Genomic DNA, 24875 nt, shown 5'->3' on the forward strand with positions numbered 1-24875 from the left:
TTCTTCATTACCCATTATATAATGCCCAGGGCCTCCACCGCCATCACTACAGTATAAAAACATGCCTTTCCTTGAATATATTCATTTCTTCACGGATGTGTTAACAAAGTTGCTGCAGAACGTGCAGGTCAGGACAATTACGTTTACCATCTCTAGTTCCCATGGGTCCAGTTGTGGAAATGGCTTAACTTCGTATCACCAGTTTGTAGTGAATACGTTAACCCCAAGGTGTTTTCCATTGTATAGCTTAAAAGTCCATTGTAGGATTGCTTGTTTGTTAACAAGGAACAGATTAGTATTTTGAACTTGCAGCATTAATATTGGTTCTAAACTTCATCTCCATTTTTCTTTTAAATATACAGGACCATCAAATACCACAGGAAAGAGTTGCATTTCTCGATCTTAGTTAAATATTCTGTAGTAGAGCAATGTTTCCTTCTTAAGTGTCATGCAATAAATATGACATCTGCTTGCCTCATTGTGGTATTAAAACTGGCTGCATACAGCACTTTAGACATATTATTGTTAATTTAAGTAAATTAAGATGATTAAGAAGGATTACAGCAAACTCATCATTATGTACTTGAAAAGGAAATAGTGTTTTTAGTAAAAGAGAGCATATTCCAATAGGATGAAAAAGTAGTAAGAACTCCAAGCCGTCTATGATGTTGAGGTTATTACTAATTGTCCAATAATGATGACACTCAGTTCACATGTTCCTCGTGGTCCTCGAAAAGATTTAAGCCTCGTGTCCTGAAACAAGAGGTCCCTTGTCATTCATAAAAGAGAGAAGAACACTGTTACTCTGAATTCAGATAATGAGGAACATTAGGGGAAAAGAGGGAAGAAGAATTACATAATATAAATTGCCAAGGGAAATAAAAATTATACTCAATGTCTTGATAAATCAAAAAAATGCAAATTATTCCAAAGGTCCAAACAGTGTTAAAAGGTAACAATATTTTGTGCTTTTCAAAAATGCTGAGAAGAGGGATATAAACTGTTCTCAATACAAAGAAATGATATCCTTTCATTAATGCATATGTTAATTACTTAGATACATCCATTTCACAGCAAATATGCAGATATATATAAATATATCAGAAGAATATGTTAAAAGCACACATACAATTCTACATGTCTATTTAATAATATGAAAATTGAGTCTCCTACTCCTACTTTTCTGTCAAGGCATAAAATTATTTCATTATTTAATTTTTTACATTAATTTTTTTGGATCTTTCTTTTGGTAGGGCCCTTGAGACTTAGCCAGTGTTTTGGCTGGAGATTTGGCCAGCCACTGTTAGGTTAACTGATAAACCTTTTGATCCTACCAATTCTTTTCTGCTTTGATGACCTCAAATACAGGTAAATCCCAGATAATTAATATGACAATTATGAGCTCTCTGATCTGAATTATTACTCACATTGAACACCGTACAACTAGGAAATCCTACTTGTAAGAGGAATTAAACTATTATAAACTTATAATATTTTTACTTTTCATCTGTTAGAGTAGCTAGTATTTAATTGCTTTGGTCAATATATATGTCTGGTAAGGTTTTGTTATTTTCTGAAGGAGGAAAATAAATATCAGAGGGTATTAGATGATCAGGCTTGGTAATAATATACTGTTACCTAACATATGTGAAAAGTTACATATACGATTTTACTTAAAACAAATAAATGAGTTTTATAAGACAACAATATTACCATTTATTTTTGTTTTCAGGTTTGTGATTGATTGCCTGAAACTAACTTTTTTAAAAATATTTCCTTGAGAAAGTAATGTACTTATATCTTTTCACCAGAAGAAAGAAATATGACTGGTGACAAAGAAATAAAGTCCAATTCTTTAACTTATCAGATTTTGGTCAGAGCATTTGAAGACCCAGTTCAAGGATCAGCTTGAATCTCAGCATTGTGGCATAGTATAGAGGTCATAGACTGCTGAACAAGTAATATTAAGAGTGGATGGCAGAACTCTGCATCATAAGGAGGTTTCTTATAAAATAGCTGTAGATCAATGCTTGGTCAAATGTTCAACAGCATTTTTAATTAATTGAGACATGAGTTAATGATTAAATTAATGACTTATGGGTGGTTTTCATTTGAGGAGAAAACAGGCAACTAGAAATCAGATATAAAAATCAGATCAAGAGAGTGAGATACTATTCTAATTTATTCTAGCTATTCAAGTTTTTGCATTTCATTTTATGCAGTTATAAAATAATAGCACTGAGATGAGAATCTAATTGTCATTCCTTTGAATATGACAATGAAACACGTGTATTTATTAAACTCCGTTATTTAAAGTGTGTAGACATGATTTTTGACATAAGTGGAGTATCTCAAATTCCATTTGGTTCCAATAGTAAATTTTGTTTTGCAAATATTATTCTTTTTTCATTGTAAGGTGATATATAGAGGGGTTTCAGTTACAAAATAAGAAAATGAGTAAAATTCTTTACACCATGAAATGCTGAAAGATTGTGAAATGCAATTGTGAAGCAAGCAAGAAATACATACAGAAAAAAGAAAAGAAGAGGGAAAGGGAGTAGGAAGAAGGGAGGAAGGGTTAAGGGAGGGAGAAGGCAAGGAAGGAAGGAAGGAAGGAAAGAAGGAAGGAAGGAAGGAAGGAAGGAGAGAAGGAAGGGAAACTTAAGAAATACAAAGTATACAGTTTCCCCACAAATAGTGTTCGTAATGTATTATTAAGTTTCTTCTTTATAAATTCAGCAATAATTTCATTTAAAAAAATTCCCCTGCTATTTTACTACTATCCACAACTAGAATACAATGAATAAAAAAGTAATTTTTTTTAAATTTTATTTTTTTAAATTTGAAACTATTTAACTCTCAAGAGACAAGTGGATATTAAACCACATTGGGCCACTGAATAAATTTCATGTTTTCTACAAAGAATCCAGATAACCCTCAGTTACTGCCAGGCTCTGAGTATTAGCTGATTACTGATTGTAAATTCTTTTAAAAGGCATCTGTTCTGAACATGAAGAGATTTTTTAAATCACGAATAGTTCCTAAACAATGAAATAATTTTGACATATTGTTTACATTGTATAGAATAAGTTTTTCTTACCTACAAATGCTTAGAACCAGGGGTGTTTTTATATTTTCAATATTTTTGGTCTGCACAGTGGGCTATTTGGAGACTGGGCCAAATCTAAACAACAACAATAACAACAAAATTCATGTTACCTAAACTGTGTACAACCCGACCTGACCTGAATGATATATGTTAATATTTCTGCTGCTTTTGCTGTGACCCTCACTTAGGACGCCCCGTGTAAGTTTGTGCACACCTGTGGGTACATTGGCAAGCAGTACCCGCAATCTTCCTGTCTCCGGAATGGTTTGACTTTTAGACTTTTGGGTTATGGCTGTTCATCCTCCATTGGATATTTTGAGTAATATGGAAATCAGATGAAGTATATGAAAGGATTGTGTACGTCCTTTAAAAGCCCCAACTCTCCTTTTTTTTTTTTTTTTTTTTTTTTTTTTTGGTTGGTCGTGGAGCTTGAACCCTGGGCCTGGACACTGTACCTGAGCTCCTCAGCTCAAATCTACCTCCCTACCCCTTGAGCCACATCCCCACTTCCTGTTTTTTAGTGGGTAATTAGAGATAAGAGTGCCATACACTTTAGTGTCCAGGCTGGCTTTGAACCATGATCCTCAGATCTCCAACTCCTGAGTAGCCACCCTGCCAAGCTAAGACACACCTCTTCTGTAAGGAAATTCATTACTTCTGGATTGTGTGCCTGTCTAGCTCTTAAAGGTAAGCTCCTACAGGGAGTAGGATGCATGTTTGATTCTGCTTCTGCTGAATAATATTAGCAACTTAATTCTACTAACCCCAAATGAGCATCCTCTACAATGTAAGCAGTGTACAAGCTGTTCAGTAAGGTTATTTTTGCTAAGGTCAATTTATATATTAAGAAGATTTATTTCTTATATGAAATTATTATATGCAAAGAACCACATAGAGATAAAGAGTGATAGCTACCTAATAAAGCCAATTGACATTCTGAAATTCAGTTTTTAATATTTTATTCTTTATCAACATGCAACTTTCTTATTATTGGGTTACTTAGATTTTTATTCCTAAAATCCATTTAAATCCTCCAAATCTTTCTGGCAATTTTTATTGTCCCCAATTCTTGTACATTTTAATAACCAAAGAGTAACTGACATATTAGAGCAAAAATTCTACCTATAGTTAGGGTAGCAGGTAAAGGGTTTTGTTTGTTTTTTGTGGCTCATGGGGCTTGAACTTGGCCTGGACACTGTCCTTGAGCTCTTCAGCTCAAGGCTATTACCTACCCTGGAGCCAAGCTCCACTTCCAGTTTTCTAGAGGTTAATTGGAGATAAGTTTCAGGTCTTTTTGTGCCCATGCTGGCTCCGAATCATGCTTCTCAGATCTGAGCCTCCTGAGTAGCTAGGATTACAGGTGTGAGCCACCGCACCCTCGGGTAAAGTTTTAATGCATTTGATGCATTAAGTAATGCTAGAATAATGTTAAGTCTTTATCTTCTCAATTGTCATTGTTTCTTTTTTCCTTTTCTTGTGTCATTTCTTTATGGTGAAAACTTTCTAAATCATTTCTTCAAACTTCTTAAAACCTATCATGTACTTTTACCTATAGTCATGATGTGTGCAATAGCGTACCTGCTGTTTTTGCTGCTATACGCCTATGATATAATACCTATTAGTTTACTCTTTCCATCCCCCTAACACTCCTCGGACTCTGTAACCACTATTTTGATTTTTTGCTATCAATCTGTGTAAGATCACCATTTGTTTTATATTCCACTAAATACAGTGATCATGTGATACTTCTTTTATGGTACCTGGCACATTTTACTTTAACGTAATGACCTCCAGTTCTGTCTCTAGTGTAAATGGCAGAAGTTCACTCTTTTTTTCATGTATTTTTATTGTAATTAATAGAAGGGTTACATGATATTTGCCAGATAGAAGGTACATTAATTCACATACCTTTCTCATGTTTTGGTCCCCATTTCCCTCCCCCCCACCCCACCCCTCATCTTGATTTCCCCCTTTCCCTATCCAATTTCAAATAACCAAATACAAATATATCCAATATATCAGATAACAAAGTGAGATACTGTAATAATATGAGATAACCAAGGGACAGCAAAGGAGATGAGAGATAACATAGTACATTAAGGACAACAATCACTCATTATATGGCTTTTGTTTCTATATCCTAGAGGTCCTTTCATTTAGCATCATACTATATGGCCTTATGTATCTAGGTTTTTCTCTATTGCAAATTTCTGCTTGGAGAGCCCAAGGTTTCAACTGATTATGACAAATGAGGGAAATTCTTTTTAATGATTATTCACTTCCTGTTTTTGCATCCCAGTTTTATCTGCTCATCAGTTATTTGACACAAATGGTACTTCAATTTATTGATTACTATGAGTAGGGTTCCAGTGATCATGTGGGTTCAAACACTTCTCCAATATACTCAGGTTGCTGAACCTTATGATTGTTTTTAATTTGGGAGGGTGGGGTATCTATGCTATTTCTTCATGAGGCCACTCCAGTTTATAATATCATGAGATCATATATAATTATTTCCTTTCTGCATTCTCGCCAAATTTTACATCTTTTGCAATTTTTATAGTACTCATGGTCACTAGAGCTAAAGGTTTTGATTTAGAGTTCCTTAAGCATTTTTTATATCCACTTCTTGGTCATTCGTATGTCTCCTTTTTTATCTACCCATTCTTATTCCTTTTCTTCTACTTTCTTCTCCTACTTTTCCTTTTCCTCCCTCTTCTTCTTTAGGTGAAACTGGCATTTGAAATCAGGATTTTGCACTGATTAAGCAAGTACCCAAATGCTTGAGCCATATTTGCAATAGGTTGTTTTCCCAGACAGGTTTTTCCCAGAGCTGATCTTTAATGCATACTTCTACCTTTCCACCCTGAATGCCTAAGATTATGGCTGCCAGCTATTATGCCATGCCCTCTTAATGTCTTCTTTGGGTACATTTCTATATGTCTTTTGTCCATCCACTATTGGATGTTTTGGGAGTTCCTAATTTATTTTGGTTATTAACCTCATGTCAGATGAGTAGTTTGAAAATGTTCATCCTCTTCTGTAGGTTGGTCCCTTCTGCTGAGAATTGCAGGATTATATAATCCCATTGGTCTCTTTTGTTTTTGTTTCTTTTATTTGAGTATATGCTCTCACCCCCATTCTTTGACCATTCTGTTGTTCGGAAGCATTTTTCCATGAGTTTTTGTTCCTGTAGATACATCGAGTCAGAATTTCCACTTAATTTTCAATGAACCTTTGAATTTATTTTAATAATAATAAGATAGTGCTCCCATTTCATTTTCTGCAGGTGAATACATACTTTTTCCCAAATTACATTGGAGAGAATACCCTGCCTTCCGTGAGTGTTCTTAACACTTCTGTCAAACACCAGTGGGTTGAAATTATTACTATTATTTAAAGCCTCCGTACTCCATGAAGTTGCCAACAGATTGAATGCAACTCCTCCCAAAATATCAGTAACATTCTTCATACAACTATTAAGAAAAAGACTATCAAAGATTATCTTCAAGCACAGAAAGAAACAGAACAGCTGAAGATATTCTAATCAAAAGAATGAAATAGGAGTCATTAGAGTACTAGAGTTCAATACATAATACAAAGCCTTAGTAATCAAAACAGCATGCTGTTAGTATTAAAACTGACATGAAAATCAAAAGAAGTATAGAAATCCTACAGATACACCCACAGACTTGTTCCTAAATTCTTAAGAACAGAGCTCAGATTGTTAATCAGAGACTTCTCATTTTTTAATGTTAAGTATTCAATGCTATAAATACTCAATTTAGAATTACTTTGACCACATTCTTGAAACTTCAGTATATGATATTTGTTTCCTTCCATTTAATGTGTTTTTGGCTTTCCCTTGAAATTTGTTCCATTCCATATAGATTATTTGGGAGCATGCTGTTGCATGTCTGTGTATTGGAAACTTTCTTGTCTTTGTCTGTTATTGGTTCGTAGCTAAACTATGTGATCTTTATAAATTCAGTTTCCCCAATTTTGTCTGTTGTATGCTCTGGGATACAGTGTAACTCGATATATGGTCTATGGCACTGGGAAGGTAGGAGGGCAACTTTATTACCCCCTCATCAAAAATAAGTATCCAGCTCTTTAACCAGCTATACCCTCACCCCAGGAGTAATGAGCATAAATCTAGGCCCATAATTCTGTGAACAGGAATGGAATTATTACCTTATCTTATGTTGTTTGCTTAATGTATTGTGATATTTTTAAGCTTTCTATAGGATCCTTTTCTTTTCCCTTTCCTGAATCTTTCACTAAAGCAATTGAATTTTTGAAAATGTTTTATTTAGTCATTTTTGGCTGCTCATGTGGGTATATTGTTAGATGGTGCAGCTTCAAGGTAAGAACAGATGAACCCAAAACTTAAATCAAAACAACACAGCCATACAATATAGAGAATTAACAAACAACAGTGTTGTTTCTCACTTCCCAAAGTCTGTAACTACCCACCCTTTTGTCTTATATATCATGTCTTGGAGAAATAGGAAAAAAATATGTTCTATGTTTCCTGACTTTTCCTGACTTTTTATTTTTAGTTTTATTTTTATTATAGAACTTGGTTTTTTTATAAGTAAGAAAAATTCAGAGCAGAGCAAAAAAAAAAATGGAATTCATTGGATATCTTTTTGGGGGGCGGGGAGAGGTCATGGGGCTTGAACTCTGGGCCTGGACACTGTCCCTGAGCTCTTCAGCTCAAGGCTACTGCCCTGCCTTTTGAGCCACAGCCCCACTTCTGGTTTTCTAGTTAATTGGAGATAAGAGTCTCAGGTCCTTTTGTGACCAGGCTGGCTTTGAACCTTGATCCTCAGAACTCAGCGTCCTGAGTAGTTAGGAGGCATGAGCCACCTCACTGGCTGCATTGAATATCTTAATTGATAATATTTTCTATGCTGTGTTTCTACATGGATTACTTGTTTTGAGAGGTAATGGTCGATTTTCATATGAGAGATTACTTGTTTTGAGAGGTAATGGTCAATTTTCATATTGAATTGGCAATGGGAGTTATTCCTGATCAGTATTATGAGGAAAAGAGCTGTAAACCTGTCACCCCTTAGTGTAGAGGTAGTAGAAACACAATGACTATTTAAAAAATAGCCATTAGCCAAACAATCCAATCCCTGCTTCCTGGTGTTCCTGTGACTGTTGATGCACAAACGCTGAACATGCAAAATCACAACACTATCCTATCTTAGCAAAATAAGGACAACTTGCAAATGTGTCCAGACACAGATGTATTATTAATTCCATTTGGAACAATATACTGTTTTTAGAAAATAGAAGGAAAGTGGAACTCACAGCTTCTTGTTGGGCAAATTGGAATAACAAAGACACTATTAATTTTTGTTTCAGTCCCCTTGTCTCTGATAGGAAATCTGGAAAGAAATTTCCTGTGTTGTGATTCCCTAGCAGCTGGTTTTGTTGTAACACAAGCATTACTTAATTTGTAGGATCAACAGGGCTAGTATTAGAGAATTATTTTTCTCAATATTTTAATAATCACAGCTGTGCTGTCATAGGCAGAGAAAAGGCATGAAAGGATAAATTCCTAGGATTTTTGTGATCATAGAGAATATTATTCCTGCGGGTGACCATAGTTCAAAGAGACATTTATTCCTATTCTGCAGATAAACTGCCTAATTAGCAAGATGCCTGGATCCCATGGTTGGGAAATTATATTTGGAGAAAATGAAATTGCAGGCTTATTTGGATACAGAACTGATAGATTTTTTTGGAGTTTTTAAAATATAATAAGAGATCTGCTATATGCACTTAGAGATGCAACAAATTATTTAATGCTTTTCTTAAGCTAATGTGCTTATTGTTGTAACAAATTTGAATACCAGAAAAGTAATTTAAAGGATAACTTTTAAAATAGGGAATAAATTACAATTTTCTTTCCTTCAGAGTTTATTAGAGTGCTGTGTATCTGCAGACTGGTTTTGAACCTGTGAATTACAATTCATTTTAGAATTATAAGAGTTCTACCTTTAAGAGAAGGTAAATTTAGTGGTAAACTTTCAAAAGATAGAAAATAAGACATCAACTAATAGCTTCATAGTGAATAATAATTCAATTTATTTTATTTTACTTGACCACATGCACCAAGCCATGTATACTTTCATACTAAGTTAAAGTTAATGTTATATGATATACAAACTACTATAAATCTCATTATAGGTTATTTTCTCCCTTTACATTGCTACCAGATTTCACCCTAGTTCCAGTTAATTAGCTTATCTTTTCTTCAAGTATCCAAAGTAGTCATAAAAATGGGAGCAATTAAACAGCAGATGTTCAGGGAATGAAGAAACAATGGTAGCACTGTTTGATTAAAATTGAATGAAAAACTCACAAAAATAGATTAATATCATTAGAATCAAATATATCTTAAAGTGTAGGGAACAGCCCTGTTCAATACATTTTTGTGTCAATATTCTTTGACATAAACATCTTCAAATTAACCAATGCATGATAATTCAGATAGAAATTAACAGGAACCCAACCCCAAAGCTTCCCTTATTCACAATTATTTTGAAGTAATGGGAATCAAATTGGTTTCATCTAATATGCCAAGAAAGCAGTCAATTTTGTTCTCTTATGAGTCTGTACAATAAAAATGTTCATTTTCTTTCTTTGGAATTTTCACATATGTATTATTTTTCTTGATATGAACAGCACAGAACTCATCAAATCAAATGAAATTTATACAGACTCACTGAGATTTCTCAAGCCAGTTTCAGAATTTATAATCATGTCACATGCTTGTATTTATAAGACCTCTGAAATTGATGTTTATCTTTTTTCTTAAGAAATCTTGATTAGTTTTGGGGATGTAGAATAGTAGAATGTGAGGAGTACTTGCCTAATACAACCAAAATCCTGGACTTCATTTCTTGTACCACAAAGAAGGGAAGGGAAGGGAAGGGAAGGGAAGGGAAGGGAAGGGAAGGAGCAAGAGAGGGAGGGATCAAGAAAAGAGGAAGGGAAAGAGGGAGGAAGATTGAAAGAAGGAAGAAGGAACCTTGATTATTTTACCTATTAAAAACTCCTTTCTTCTTTTTATCTTTTCCTTAAGTTTAGTACTTTTTTTTTGTCAGTCATGGGGCTTGAACTCTGGGCTTACGAACTGTCTTTGAGCTTTCACAAGGCTAGAATTCTACCTCTTGAGCCACAGCACCACTTCCAGCTTTTTCTATGTATGTGGTACCAACGAATCAAACCCAGGTCTTCATGCATGCTAGGCAAGCACTCTTATCACTCGGCAAAACACCCAGCTTTTAAGTTTACTTTTTCTTTTTTAATCATGTCCTATATTCTTGTTTTCATCTATTTATTTTTTTCATCCATCTATTTCTGTGCACTGTGGGGCTGGCACCATGCGGACCCTAAATTTTTGGCATGTTTTATATAGTATTTGCTACTATAAGTATTTCTAGTTTGGTGGACAAACAGAAAACAGCTTATTACAATCCAGTGATCCACCTGGTATTTTCTTTTTCTTTTTTTTTTTCCACCTGTTATTTTCAATGTGAAGGAAATGATAAGGGCAAAACAGAACATAGACAAAGCCATAAATTTTATTGAGAACTTTAATGAACTCCAAAAGAATGAACTTCATTTCACAACTGAAAGACAAAAGACAAAACAAGTAGAGGACACAGTCCAGGGCATGGCTTAAAGGACTGAAGAATTATTTGGGGGTGGGGGTGTTAGACAAAGTGCATTGAACCTGTTGTACTCTGTATGTTGAGGTTGATAATGAGATACCAGGATAGACAAGGACCAGCTGATAATGTAAGTTCTCTTAGCTCTTAGCCTTTGTGATTGAATCCCCAAAAACATATGAACCGCTTCCTTCTGAAAGCTCTTCTTCCTCACACTTGGAGAGATTGAATAAGAAAAATCAACGCAACTCATTCTGCAAAATGCCTTCCCCAGTCCACTTTACAACGGCACTGTAATTCCTTCAGGTTGACCATTTTATTTGGGATTGGTATTGTAGATAAATAGGACCCTTAAAAACTTAGCCCAAATTAACTTTTCCAATGTAATTGACTTCACACAGAGGGACCAAGAGGGATTTGGGACATGATGTAGGCCCATTTCAATGCAAATGGAAAAGGAACAAAATTCTGCAGACATTGGCTGCTATTCAGCAGAAGACCTGAACCAAATGCTGAAATACACTTACTAGATAACCAACGTCACAACACGAATCTTTCCCTTATTCAAAGCTAAGGCAATGGCTAATTTAGTGAATTTTCAGATACTGCAGTCAGTTATGATTGAACTAAACATATGATCTTTGGGGAAAGAAAGAGGAACTGTCTTCCCTATAGATTATTACCAGAGCTGTGGACAGAAATACTAATGATTCACTTTGAATTATATTTTGAGTTAACATTAACCTTTCAATGTCCAATTTTGAATTTGTAGTTAATTACCCTATAAGCATAGATTTGAATATGAATGTGAAATAGACCAGTTATCTCAACACAGTCAAGCTAGGGAGATAAGAAGTTCTGCATCAATTCATGGAACTCTTGATCATGTTGATGGCAACCAACATGTGAATGAAATATCTTATTGAACATGCATCATCCACCCTATCATAGAAGGTCTTTACAGAGTTACAGGGTTTAAAGCACACAAGGAAAAACTGAGATGTAAATTCATGTTAACTTTATCACTTAATTTTAAAGTTTTAGATTCGGACAATATGGACAACAAGATTTCTCTATGAATTTTTACAATAGAAAGTGGAAAAAACTTGATGAATATAATCTCTTAGTATTTTACTTGGGTTCTAACCAACATTTTACTGTCCTTTGTTTCTTATTTCAAGAAGCACAGTAACAACAGCAGGGAACTCTTTTATTAAATCAGGTAAGCTGCCTGTGGGAAGGCACCTAATTCCTGAATGGCTCTTCTGGGACTTTCCAAATAGCCACTGGAAGCCACTATTAACCAGTGTATTCAAGTTTGTACCTTTATTTAATTTCTTCCTACATCAGAGGATATATAAGCCAATAGGATTCTGGTTCAAATATATATCCTGTAAGAGGCAGGTAATTTAAGATTAACTTATCCCATGCACTTAATTTTAGTTGTCATCAGAAACAATTAACCCTTCTTTTGACAGAATACTCTTAAATGGGATTTAAAGTTGTCTCTAGATCAGCTGTGTGATAAGTTGAGAAGAAGGTTATGCTTTGAGCTGAAGGACTCAAGAACAATGCCCAGGCCCAGAGTTCGAGGCCCATGAACAACAACAATGACAAAGCTGAGTACATTATCCAAAGTTCCATAAAAGCAACCATGGGAAAGTCTAGCAGAAATCAAGGAGTTCTTTTGATATTCAGAGACTTTGAGGTACCAGTGATGATATATAATGCTTGGAAATCAGGAAGCTCTGTCTAGGGAGACTCTGAGAGAACCCAATATGCAGAGGTTGGGTCTCTCCTTGCCTCTTATATGGCACCAGCTACTGACAGACTGCCTGGATTCCAAGCACACCTCACTAGTTTATGATTCATTCTATAGAAAGTATCCTTAGTTTATACAGTAATGAGCTAGAAGAGGATGAAGAAGAGGCCCTTTAACATCTTTTGAGAGTTTTATTCATCTGTATGTCCTCTGTAAGTAATAAGTAACAGGATATTCCTTTTTTTGTGAAAAATTTCATTAGCTCTTTAATGAAATACACAAATATAAGGGACAAAATTTAACTTTCATATCAACAATTGAGTGGTTTATCAGAGCCAATGAGGTATACTACAATTAAATTTAAGATACCTAATATAGGGCCGGGAGTTTGGCCTAGTGGTTAAAGTGCTTACCTAGCATGCATGAAGACCCGGGTTCGATTCCTCGGTACCACATACCACATATATAGAAAAAAGCCGGAAGTGGTGCTGAGGCTCAAGTGGTAGAGCTCTAGCCTTGAGAAAGTCCAAGGACAGTGCTCAGGCCCTGAGCTCAAGCCCAGGACTGGCAAAAAAAAAAGATACCTAATATACAATTTTTTTCTTCTTTTAAGTGTCTTCCTATTTTCCCTCATGCTGCACGATGCAAATCTGATAATTTGTGATCATAGAATTTTTTCTCTGATTAGTTTGTACCCTAATAAGATAGTACAGAAATATGACACCCACAGGGAGAAGGCTGCATTTTATGTGGATTTTCTTGTTTAGTACATAAAAATCCAATATGTTTTTGAAAATATACAGTTAAAGTTTGAAGGCTGTATAGAAGTGTAGAGATATATGGAAGTCAGCAAGGTTGTATTTTTTCATAAGCTGCATAAGAGGGCAATTATTAAAAATTTATTATATCAGTACTGGGACTGTAGTTTAGTGATAGAATGCTTGCCTAGCATGCATGAAGTCCTGGGTTTGATTACTCAGTAACACATAAGCAGAGAAAGCTAGAAGTGGTGCTGTATTTCAACAGGTAGAGCACTAGCCTTGAGCAAAAGAAGCTCAGGGACAATGCCCAGGCCCTGAGTCAAGTCCCAAGACTGCCAAAAACTAATAATTATATTGGTATAATTGATTTGGAGGCCATCCAAACTATGGTCTTAAAGTGTTTCTTTCCCAACACAGATTTGGGAAAGTTAATTCCAATATCTAAAATATGGAATTGCGAAGAATGGACAAATTCTCTAGTGTGTGGATAATTTTTTGACAAAGTTCAATATTGTTTCCTTTTTCCCACCTGACAGTCATTAGGAAGTTAGAGCATGATGGCAGGGCCCACCTTCTGATACCCCTCAGTTCAGTGATCTAAGTGGAAGCAGGTGTTTATTGCTTCTCAGATGCAAATGACCCTTTACAAACATCTGCCAACTCAAGCCCTGCAGAACTTTCGAGATTTGGGTTTGCTACTAAAGCTTGTCAAAAAAAGTTATATTTGGAATGTTTCAGTTCATCTAATGTCCTCAAGTGCATATGAGAAAAATATTGCAGAAAAGACCAGTTAATGCACCAAATGGCCTCTAGAGTCATGGTGATTCTATGACCACAATATGTACACAAAACACCTTTAAACTTTGCCCTGAAATGTAAGCCATGAAAGTCAAGAGAAGGTGTTACGTTTAACTTTGTGGACTTATGGTAGTTAAGGAAAGTTAAGTTTATCATGTCATAGTCACTCTGTTACTTTATATGGAATTTTGTACTTGAAGGGGAAATGCATCGGAAATAAAACAATCTGTATTATTTAAAAATATTTATAGGAAGATAATCTTCTTTATCTGCTATTTGTTCTCAGGTTCTCTAAGTGCTAGAGAGGTATATGTTTATACACAGAAATATGTGCTAGTACATGGGTTTGTACATGTATGCATACATTTCAAGTGGTTTCTTAATTTTGTCTTCAGTTTGCTGATTTCTGTGTATCTGGTTTCTTTTTGGTTTTAGGTAAACTTTGTTTAAGGTGTCAAGTCTTTATAAGATTGCCCAGGTACTGATCCCTTGATCTTGGGCTCAGATAGTCTTGCCTCAGCATCCAGAGCTGAAGGTACTACAGGATTAGAGTATTACACCACTGCTTTCTCTACCATCGTTTGGATTGTTTTTTGTCAATCCAGGGCTTGAGCTCAGGGCCTGAGCACTGTCCTTGGACTTTCTCAAGGCTAGAGCTCTACCACTTGAGCCTCAGCACCACTTCTGGCTTTTTTCTATGTATGTGGTACCGAGGAATTGAACCCAGGTCTTCCTGTATGCTAGGCAAGCACTCTACCACTAAGCCAAACTCCCGGGCCCTATCATTTGGATTTTTATAGTGAGTAACACATGAAAGTTTCTGCCTGTTTTTAAACTATGTGATATTTATGACTGGCTTATGGGGATTTTACGAATGCTACATTCTATGTGTGTATGAATGCATGTTGTAATACACTCTTGCAGCCTGATATTTTCAGTCTAACTCCCGTATCTTCATTTTCCTATTAGGCCCATATATTTCCTATTAGGCCCATTGTCATTCATGTGCATGTTTTAAATAAGTTAATTTATTCTGCTATAACTGTAATAGTTGGAAATCCATAGTCTATGTGTGGACAGCATGTTAGTTCCTTCTATAGGCTGTGAAGATAGAATTTGTTCCAGAACTTTCACATTCCTTTGTTCATGCCAGTCATCTTTGTCCTTTGTACACAGTTTTCTGTGCAGAAATTTGCCATCTCATTACAACACTAGCCACATTGGATTCACAAAGCATTCTCATGACCTCCTCTCGGTTTACATGATTATAGCTGAAACCTTTGTTTCAAGTCACATCTTGAGGTGTTGAAGATTCATGCTTGAATACGTGATTTCAAGTGTGGGAGAGGACACCAGTCCCCTGTTGACTTCTGTGGCGCTACAAACACTTGCTACACCAGTGTGCAAAGATCATGTCCCGAGCTTTAGTCCTCAGCTTTAAAAGAGAAGCTTTCCTATTTAAGTTAGAGATTTGTCTCCGGCTTTTATCCTTGTTGGTTGTGTTTATATTTGTTTCTGCAAGATAGAAATTAAATTTCACTTTTCCCACTCATGATCAAGTGGCTATAACTATTTATAGCAAATGATTTTTTTTCCACACTGATTTCTTTTGTTGCCTTCCTTTAAGATGAAAATGAATTGGCCATCTTTACAATGTTATTCTCTAAAATTAAAATTGGCTGTATATTTGTCAAACCATCTTTGGATTTTCTAGCCTATTGCTTTGAGCTATTTCTTCTATGTCTCTACCAATCTCAGCACTTCATTAATTACTGGAGCTTTCACTGGAAGTCCACTGTAGCATCATAGTAAATCTTGAAGTCCTCTCCAGTTCCAAATAGCAGCTGCCTTAAGAATCCCACATTTGTTTCAGTGTTTCCTCTAACTAATGAGATATCTGTTCTTGATTTTCTCTTCTTTTCTTTTTTCTTTTGTGGTTACGTCTCTGCATCATAGTATTGAAAGTGCTTCCAGGAAACAAAAAAATGCTGCCAGCACTCACATTTAAGACATTGTTCTGAAAATCTCCAGTCTATCTCTAACTAGTGAATGTACTCTCCTTGATGGTTCTAGTTACACATTACCTATGTAATGCTCAGAGTATTTCATCTGGAGCCACTGACAAAACCAAAAAAACAAACCAAGCCACCACCACAGTAAATCACAGCAAAGAGGGGGCAGAGAGAGAGGTGTGCTCATGTCTGCTGTTTGTTTTAGCTGAATATTTGTGTAGGAGAATCATGCATTGTGAGCACACTGCTCTGATCCATACAATTTGATTTCTTGCTGAAATTCTGTCCTAAGAGCCCCTTTCCTTTCTCTCTTGATTATTACAAACTCTTAGGCTCTCAGAAATTCCACCAACAACTTACAGGTCCCTTAGCCACTTGTTCCTTATATATATTGTACAAAGACACACTTTATTTGTGTGACCATGAGTTCTCTCCTACAGGGCGAGCCCTTTTATTAGCATCATGGGCAATGTTGTGTTTATCTTTAAGAACTTCAACACAAAATCTGGCAGCAGTTGGACAGATCTTATTAAAAACATCACCAGTAAATAAATAAATAAGATGTATGGAAGCGACATTTGCATTTTTAATTATGAATAATTTTTGCAGATTACACTAGATACATGGCATGCTTTGATTGAAAGAACATACTTTAGGGTTCGGCGAGATACCAAAAATCTTGTACTGTTAGAAGCACAGCATTTCAGAATGGAAGACCTTTTGATGAGCTATTTAGCTTTATTAGTGTTGCTCTACATAATTTGGGGATTGCTGTGAGGAAGTGCCATATGGTGACAATAAATATGTCTTCAGTGAGTTTCACTTATCCTTTAAAATGAGCATAAAAGGTCAATTATTCCTAATTAAGTCACTATTTTCTTTGGTAAGGATGTGTGTGTTTTCCTAGTCAAGCACCCAGTGATGTTACTATTTCTGCATGACTTATTAAGGACATAGCAGAGATAGAAGCCCAAAGAAAAAAATGCATTTTCTTTCTTCCATAACAATGGAAAAGATTGAACAACAGCAAACACACTTTGGGGGCTACTGACCCCTCACATCATTAACATTTTACATGTATTCCTGGTAAAAAATATTGTTTTTACACGTTTATGGCTCTGCTCACTAGCTGGACAAATGTAAGAAATAACCTAGGATAAAGTCACATGAACATGTTTGGTCTGTGTGTCGCGCATTTGCACACAGCATTTAAGATCTCCCAGCAAATTTACACTCATACACATTGTGAGTTAAGGCACATATTCAGGACAATAACCCCACACATCAGCAATGGGCAACTAAATCACAAGATGCTGAATGGTGTACAAGAAAGGAAAATGCAGCCTGACAGGAAACCAAGAGAGTTATTATCTGCTACAGTCCCTTTGTAAGGGTTTTTTTTTTTGAGAATGCTAATACGTATTATTTACTTTTCTCCCACGTTTTCCCCTCACACCTACTCCACAAGTTGTATAGTTCATTTACAATAGGATCTAGTGAGGCCCACCGATGCATTTGTTCATGATTATCTGTCATTAGGACTGTGAGAGGCGCAGAAATGATGAGCAAGTGGTGAACAAATGAAGCAGCTATAAGAAATTTTGAGAAAAAAAATGCACTTAAACATATGCAATCCCAAAGACTGACAGTTGAATCCCACAAAATGTTGCAAGAACCAAATTGAGCAGGATAATCTGTATACAAAACTATCAAAGCCTGAATAATTATGTCTCCCAGAATTTGTCTTTGTACCTTAGCATCTAACCAGAAAATCCCTTATCAAGACATCATGAGCACCTTGCACATTCTTGTGCATTGCTGCACCATTCACAACAGCCAAGCTGTGGAAACAGCCCAGAGACCCTACAATAGATGAGTGGATATGAACGAGTGGTGTCTATAAACAATGGAATTTTCCACCGCCATTTGACAGAACACTATGACATTAGCACGAAAATGGATGGACCTAGAACAAATTATGTTAAGTGAGGTAAAACAAGCTCAGAGCCACAAATGGTTCATGTTTTCTCTAAAATACATCAAGACAGGATAAATCTTATGTGACTAGGCATTCACAGACGGTGAAACCAAGGGAAGATACTCTTAGAAGAGGAACACAAAGGCACAAATGTATATGTGCAACGGATCATATGAAATAATATTTATCAAACTAACTCCAGGTTATGGAAACAATAAAGTTTTTTAACCTTATTGCTATTGTTGTTTTCTATTTTTTTTGTCTTTTTGTTCATTCATCTGTCTTTGAGAAGATGAGAGGCACTGAAATAGTGGAACAAAGGGTGAAGAAATTCAGCAGCGACACTCACTAGACACTATGCTGAAAATGGAAAAGTACAGCTTGTGGGTGGGGATGGGAGGGAGAAACTCGAAGAGAGTGAGGGAAAGGGTAACATTGTCCCCAAAACAAATGCATTACTTCTTACCTGTAACCCCCAAACCCCCGGTACATCCCTTTATAATAACATTTTCAAAGAATGTGTCTTCTATCCCCTTTCTATCATGATGGCATGAATAGGTGTGGTCTGTGGGGCGGAGGAGAGTCTCCATGAAGGCCACAAAAACTGGACTAATGTCATTATAAAAAAAACACAAAGAAGGTTCCAATGAGAAAACAGGTCTCTGTGGTTCTCACCACACGTGGACTGTGCTGATGTCTTGATGTTGGACTTCTTAGATTCTGGGAATATGAAAATAGTGACTGCCTGCCCTTGTTAGCCACCCATTCTATAGTATTTTTAGGGAACATCAAATGAGCTAAGCAGAAACATACAAATATGTTCCAGAAAAGTGTAACCCAAGATAAATAAAAGCTATGAGATAATATTTTCTTAAATTAATAAATTGCCTAAACAAAATTGTTGAAAGGAGGATGTCATCAATACTAACTAGAAGACACGAGGGATTCAGCAACTAGAAAAGAAGTTTTAAAAGTGGGAAGAAGCCACAGGAAATAATTAGAAAATTTAAAAATTTCATTTGTGTAACAAATTATGTAGTAAGGAATAATGTAACAAATTATGTAGAAGGAACGAGAGGCTGAGTACACATAATAACAAGGAATAGTAAGGAAAGAAAATAATTATTCTGACAAATTAAAATAAGATACAAGAAAGATTTGAGAAGGAAAAAGACTTTGAGACCCAGTTGATGCTGCAGGGGCCTCCTAAAAGCAGCAGGGCATGCATACAGCACGGAAACCAGGGTGTCTCCTCTTACTTTGGGGAGGTCAGAAACAATTTATGATCACCGAGCAGATAATTACTTCACTAGGTGTTTCAAATTGATGATGTATTTTTCTCTTCATTCGATTGCTATACTTCAATTTGTAATCAGTACAGAAAACAAAGAAATGTTAGATGACATCACAGTGAAGAATGAAGAGACAAAAACCTTCTTCCCAGAATTTTCAAATTAATTAATTATAAGGAATGATACAGCGAGAACTGATTGCATTGCATAGAACTCATTTGCATAGTTATTCCAATAAGCAATTTTGAAAAAGAGTTAAAATTTTCACAAAGAATGACTCTGTTAATAATCATTAGTAATTAACAATGATTCAGCAAGTTCAATGATTAATTTACATCTATGAGCGATGATATTTGAAGGGTTACTCAATAAATTGGACAGGCTCATTACTTTAAATGAAAATTATAGCTCATGGGTGCCATCTTGGCCACGTGGTGGATGGTAAGATATTCACTGGCTCCATCTTGTCTTCCTGATAAGAGGCAGGGAAATTCCACCTCAGGTGATGAGCATGCCTGAATTTCTAGGGGCAGGGGAAGGGACCTAGGTGATAGATAGGTCACTAGACCTGTCAATCCTGTGCTTTGACCCCAGCCCTATTTAGCCCCCAACCAGCTCAGGGTCTGTTATGCCATGCTTCTTGTGTGTGTCTCCTGGCCTATCTCCTAGCTCTCTTCCAGTTACCAGGGTGACCTCTTCAGTTCTCCACTGGGGATGATCTGGTTTGTTGGTATTGTTTTTCTGCTCGTTCTTTCCTCTGCTGCTCTCATGGTTCAGTTTTTGAACAGAGTTAAGTAGATTTGAGGGGCTGCAGCTTTTTGTGACAAGAGTTCACCTGCTTGCTGTTCAATAAAGACTCCCAATTAGACCTCTCAAAATGTGACTTCTCTGTTTCTCCTGAGTTTTGCTACAATGGTAAAACGTGGTAGGTATATTACACATTTATTTCTATACTCATGGTAGCACAAAGGCCCATGATAGAGATGAAATAGTGATTTGTTTTTCAGATTTCTGTTATGTCTTTTTTGGTTCAGATGGTATTGGGAACTAAATCCACAACCCATGTTGGTCATGAATGATGCCCCACAGTCTCCTCTGCTTTCAATTTGCTTTCAGACCATCTTGTGTATTAGCAATTAATCTTAGTTCACATGTTGAATAGTAGTGGGATTTGTGCTGCCTTGGACTTGAACTCAGCCATCATTGACCCACAGTTTTTCTCCATCTTCCTCACAAACGCTTGAGACCACAGATGTGTGCCCAGACACCTGGCATATGGTTATTATTTTATTATTATTAACTTAAACTACTTGTCAATGTGGTTTTAATTTAACATGTTCCTTTACTTATGAGTTGCATCTTAGTTAGTGATACCATGTCCATCATTCTTCCTAATGCCTGTGCAGGGATAAGATCACAATTACTCTTGTCCAGTTGACTTGAGTGATTATGTAAGAGACCTAGACCTTAATTCTGATGCACTGCAGACTTTAGAGTTTGGGATATCTGTTGAATGAAATATATCAGTACACTGAAACAAGATTACAGTTGATTGATTCCTAAAGTATTTTCATGGTAAATTATGTGTATTAAAAGTTCATGATTAAATAAAACTTAAAATAATCATAAGAGTTCATGATATTTTAAATCAGTCATAACAGGGTGCAAACCACAAATCCTCCCTGGTTTCAATGTGAAATAATTAATTCATCAATTAAGATACATTTCTCTGGCCAGGAGTTTGGCCCAAGTAGAGTGCTTGCCTAGCATGCACAAAGACCTCGGTTAGAATCCTTGGTACCACATACATAGTAAAGCTGGGCACTAGCCTTGAGGAAAAAGCCCAAGGACACTGCTTAGGCCCTGAGTTCCAGCCCCAAGACTGGCAAAAAAAAGATAAATTTCTTTGTGAAGGAATACTGTCATTCAGAACCCTCAAGAATTATTCGGCATCAAGTTATAACAGCACCTGTTCTCTCTTCTGATGCTCAAAATTAAGAAATTTTCATATTCCACAATTTACAAACATGCGTTGAACCACATTAACGTCTGTAAAATTGTGAACATTCTTCTTACATTCACAAAATGTTTATGTGAGATTTAGTATTTTTCATCCACCGATTTGTTGTGTGTCATCCTTTTAATACATTAAAATCTCTTCACATGACTCTTTCAAGGAAAAAAATGCTATTTTAAAACATAGGATTTGGTTTTGATCTACAATTCAGTCACCCCTCAAATCCTGCCAATCATCTTATGACTGAAACAGCTCTCCTGTTCAGATCATAATGTAACCTTTAAAGCTTGGCTGTCATTTCAAGTTTATACCATTCTAAGTCAGGACTGTGTCCTTTGTAGTGCTCTCCATTGAGAAGACTTAAAGGAGAGCTCAGTTTTATTCTGATTCCCACATTCTAGACAGAGGAAGACTCAAAATGACCCCTTGCTCTGTATTCAATACAGACTTACCCTTTCCTACATTCTGTGATTGGCTCTCTGTACACTGAACAGAAAACCTTGAACTCAGCTTTATAATCCCAATATCTTCTTCACATCTCAGGTCCTGCTTTTGGATCTGCTTCAGAAAGCTATTCTGTAAAACTCTCATAGACTATAAACTCCTCTCTGCCGTGTATTCCAGCAAAGAAGAGTATCTCTACCTTAATAATAAATATACTTTACTAGTGATTAAATTAAGTGGACGTTAGTTACTTCGTTGCTTAGCCTATATCTACTAATTTCCTAAAATAATTATCTTTCATAGCTAAATTTAAGCATGTTTAAATGAACAGGAATTAATTTAAGACAGAGATATGTTTACAGATTAATTGATTAGCCATTATCCCTTCTCTCCAGACTGTTATAATTGTATTCATGCACTAGTTGTTTTTCATTTGTCCACCCTTTCAATTTCTTCCTCCCACTATCTCCTCCCATTGTTCTCCCTCTCATCAAAGCAGGTTTTTATGTCCTGATATTGTTAAACAGTTAATTGTTTAAAAGGGTAACCGCATGGACTTGAGTATCTATGTATGCTATTCATGAGTGCACATCGCACCATTTTCTTAACTTTTTTTTTCTCAATTTTATCTCATGTTTGTGTTATCTATGGCATTGTAACATCCCTGGTATTTATTGTCTCACTACAGCCGACATGTGCTTCATAAAGTTCAGGACCTGCATGTCCTTTTTAACTCATCAATACACACCGAGTGCCTAGAACAACACATGGCTCATAGTTATACCTAAGAATCCTTGTTTGATAGATCTATCTCTCTGTCTATCTATCTATCTATCTATCTATCTATCTCTTTCCATCCGTCTCTCTCTGTCAATATGTCTATCTGCCTGTCTGTCAGTCTATATATCACTCTGTGTCTAGCAATATTTCTCTTGTTTTCTTTGATGGAATAGAAGGTGCAGAGTACTATTTTTAAATGCTTTCCTTTCATTTATTTACACTTACAGTTTCTAATATATTAGCAGATTTATGGGTGTTTCTTCATACCTGAGTCCTAGCTACTGAGCTGAGTAAAGTGCTCTAAATGTCATTTGCTTGCTAGGGAAGATGGCACACTTTAAAGAAGATGACCAATTCAGATGGAACCTTGAACAAAATTTCCTGTGGAATAGCTTTTCTTAAGGGTTCCCATGCTTTCTCCTCTTCTGGTGTGGACAACGTTAGCAATGCCATTCCCTCCTCAGTCCCATGCATTTCATTTCTCTTCATGGTAAAAACAAGTCTCAGTAAATATGCTTGGATGTAGATAACACAATAAACCTACATGAAATGGTTTTAAAATTTGATTGAGAATGGGCGGGGAGTTTGGCCTAGTGGTAGAGTGCTTGCCTACCATGCACTAAGACCCAGGTTCAATTCCTCGGTACCATATACATAGAAAAAAAGCCAGAAGTGGTGCTGAGGCTCAAGTGGTAGAGCTCTAGCCTTGAGAAAGTCCAAGGACAGTGCTCAGGCCCTGAGTCCAAATCCCAACTGGCAAAAAAAAAAAATTGATTGAGAACCTCCCTAAGAAAAATTTCATTTCATGCAGAAGAAAAGAAAACCAAGTATATCTATTAGTAGGATTTAAAATATATTAATGGGAAAATCCAAAGCATCTTGACAGAATGATAATTTCTTTGATCTGGAAGTTAGTCAAATTTGATATCAAATTATGAAGATTCTGACCCAATAAATCTCCAACTCCAACTCAACTTTTCTCGTAAGACTATGCAGTCTCAGAAAGTTCCATGATTTTTATATTTTGAATTGTATGGGCAGGGTGACTTTTATAGAGTGCACATCCAATACACTTCTGTACTGTCTCAGTAGATTTTTCCAGTGAAGGAAGGACAAATTCTGTATCTTTACCTATTTTAAATAGGCCACATCTGGTTGAGCAGCGATCTGCCTTGGTGAGTTTGTGCAACAGGCTCTTGGAACCAGAAATGCAAATGATTTCAGGACTAAATCACAAGCTTGCAAAGCCCATCCCCAAACTTTTTGTATCCTCCAATCACCTTCCCCCAAGACCCCACTTATACTCTTCCACCTTTGAATTCCATGCATACCATGCTTGCTTTTCAACATTGATTTATTTTGTGTTTTCTGGGGTTTGGACTCAGAGCCTGGGTGCTGTCTCTGAGGTTTGTGCTCAAAGCTTATCCTCTACCACTTGAGTCACAGATCCACGTCTGGATTTTTTGGGGTTAACTGGAGATAAGAGTCTCGGCCTGCTCAGGCTGGCTTTGAACTATAATCCTCAGATCTCAGTCTCCTGAGTAGCTAGGATTACAGGTGCCAGCCACTACTCCTTAACACTGAGTTCATCTTATTTTTTAAGGAAAAAAAATGAGAATGCAGGGTTGAGCTGGGATGGTAATCAAATGTGCTCTAAAATTGTGTTTGTTTTTTCTACCCAGAGACACAATTTATGGTCATTATGTAATATTTCTCATTTTAACCCATAAAATCACATTTATACAATTACGTATGCATATTTTGTGGATTTAATATTCACAATACTTACAACTCCAAGGCAGAAAATTTTGAGCCTAGAAAATATTTCCTGGATTCCCCCCTTTAAAATGGCCTTTTATTCAAAAAAACTCCTTGCATTAACATTTTATAAAACATGTGAGTTGATCTCTCTGTCTCTGTCTCTTCATCTCTCACTGTCTGTCTGTCTGTCTGTCTGTCTCTGTCTCTGTCTCTCTGTCTCTCTTTCTCTCTCTGTCACTCTTATTCATTAAATTATCCTTTTGGAATTTTGGCATGGGTTATTTTCATTAGATTTTAACAAGCCTTATCAACTAGAGTGATGAGTATACTTAAACTTCAGGGAAGTTCTTTTGAAAATAATATCTACGACTGAAGTATTTACTTCTTTAATCATTTTCTGTGATATTGATCCCTGTACATGTGAGCAACTTTATTTTTCTGTGTATGTGGTGCTGAGGAATCAAATCTGG

The sequence above is a fragment of the Megascapheus bottae genome, chromosome 5, assembly GCF_031878675.1.
Source record: "Megascapheus bottae isolate mThoBot1 chromosome 5, mThoBot2.hap1, whole genome shotgun sequence".
In the NCBI taxonomy this organism is placed as follows: domain Eukaryota; kingdom Metazoa; phylum Chordata; class Mammalia; order Rodentia; family Geomyidae; genus Megascapheus; species Megascapheus bottae.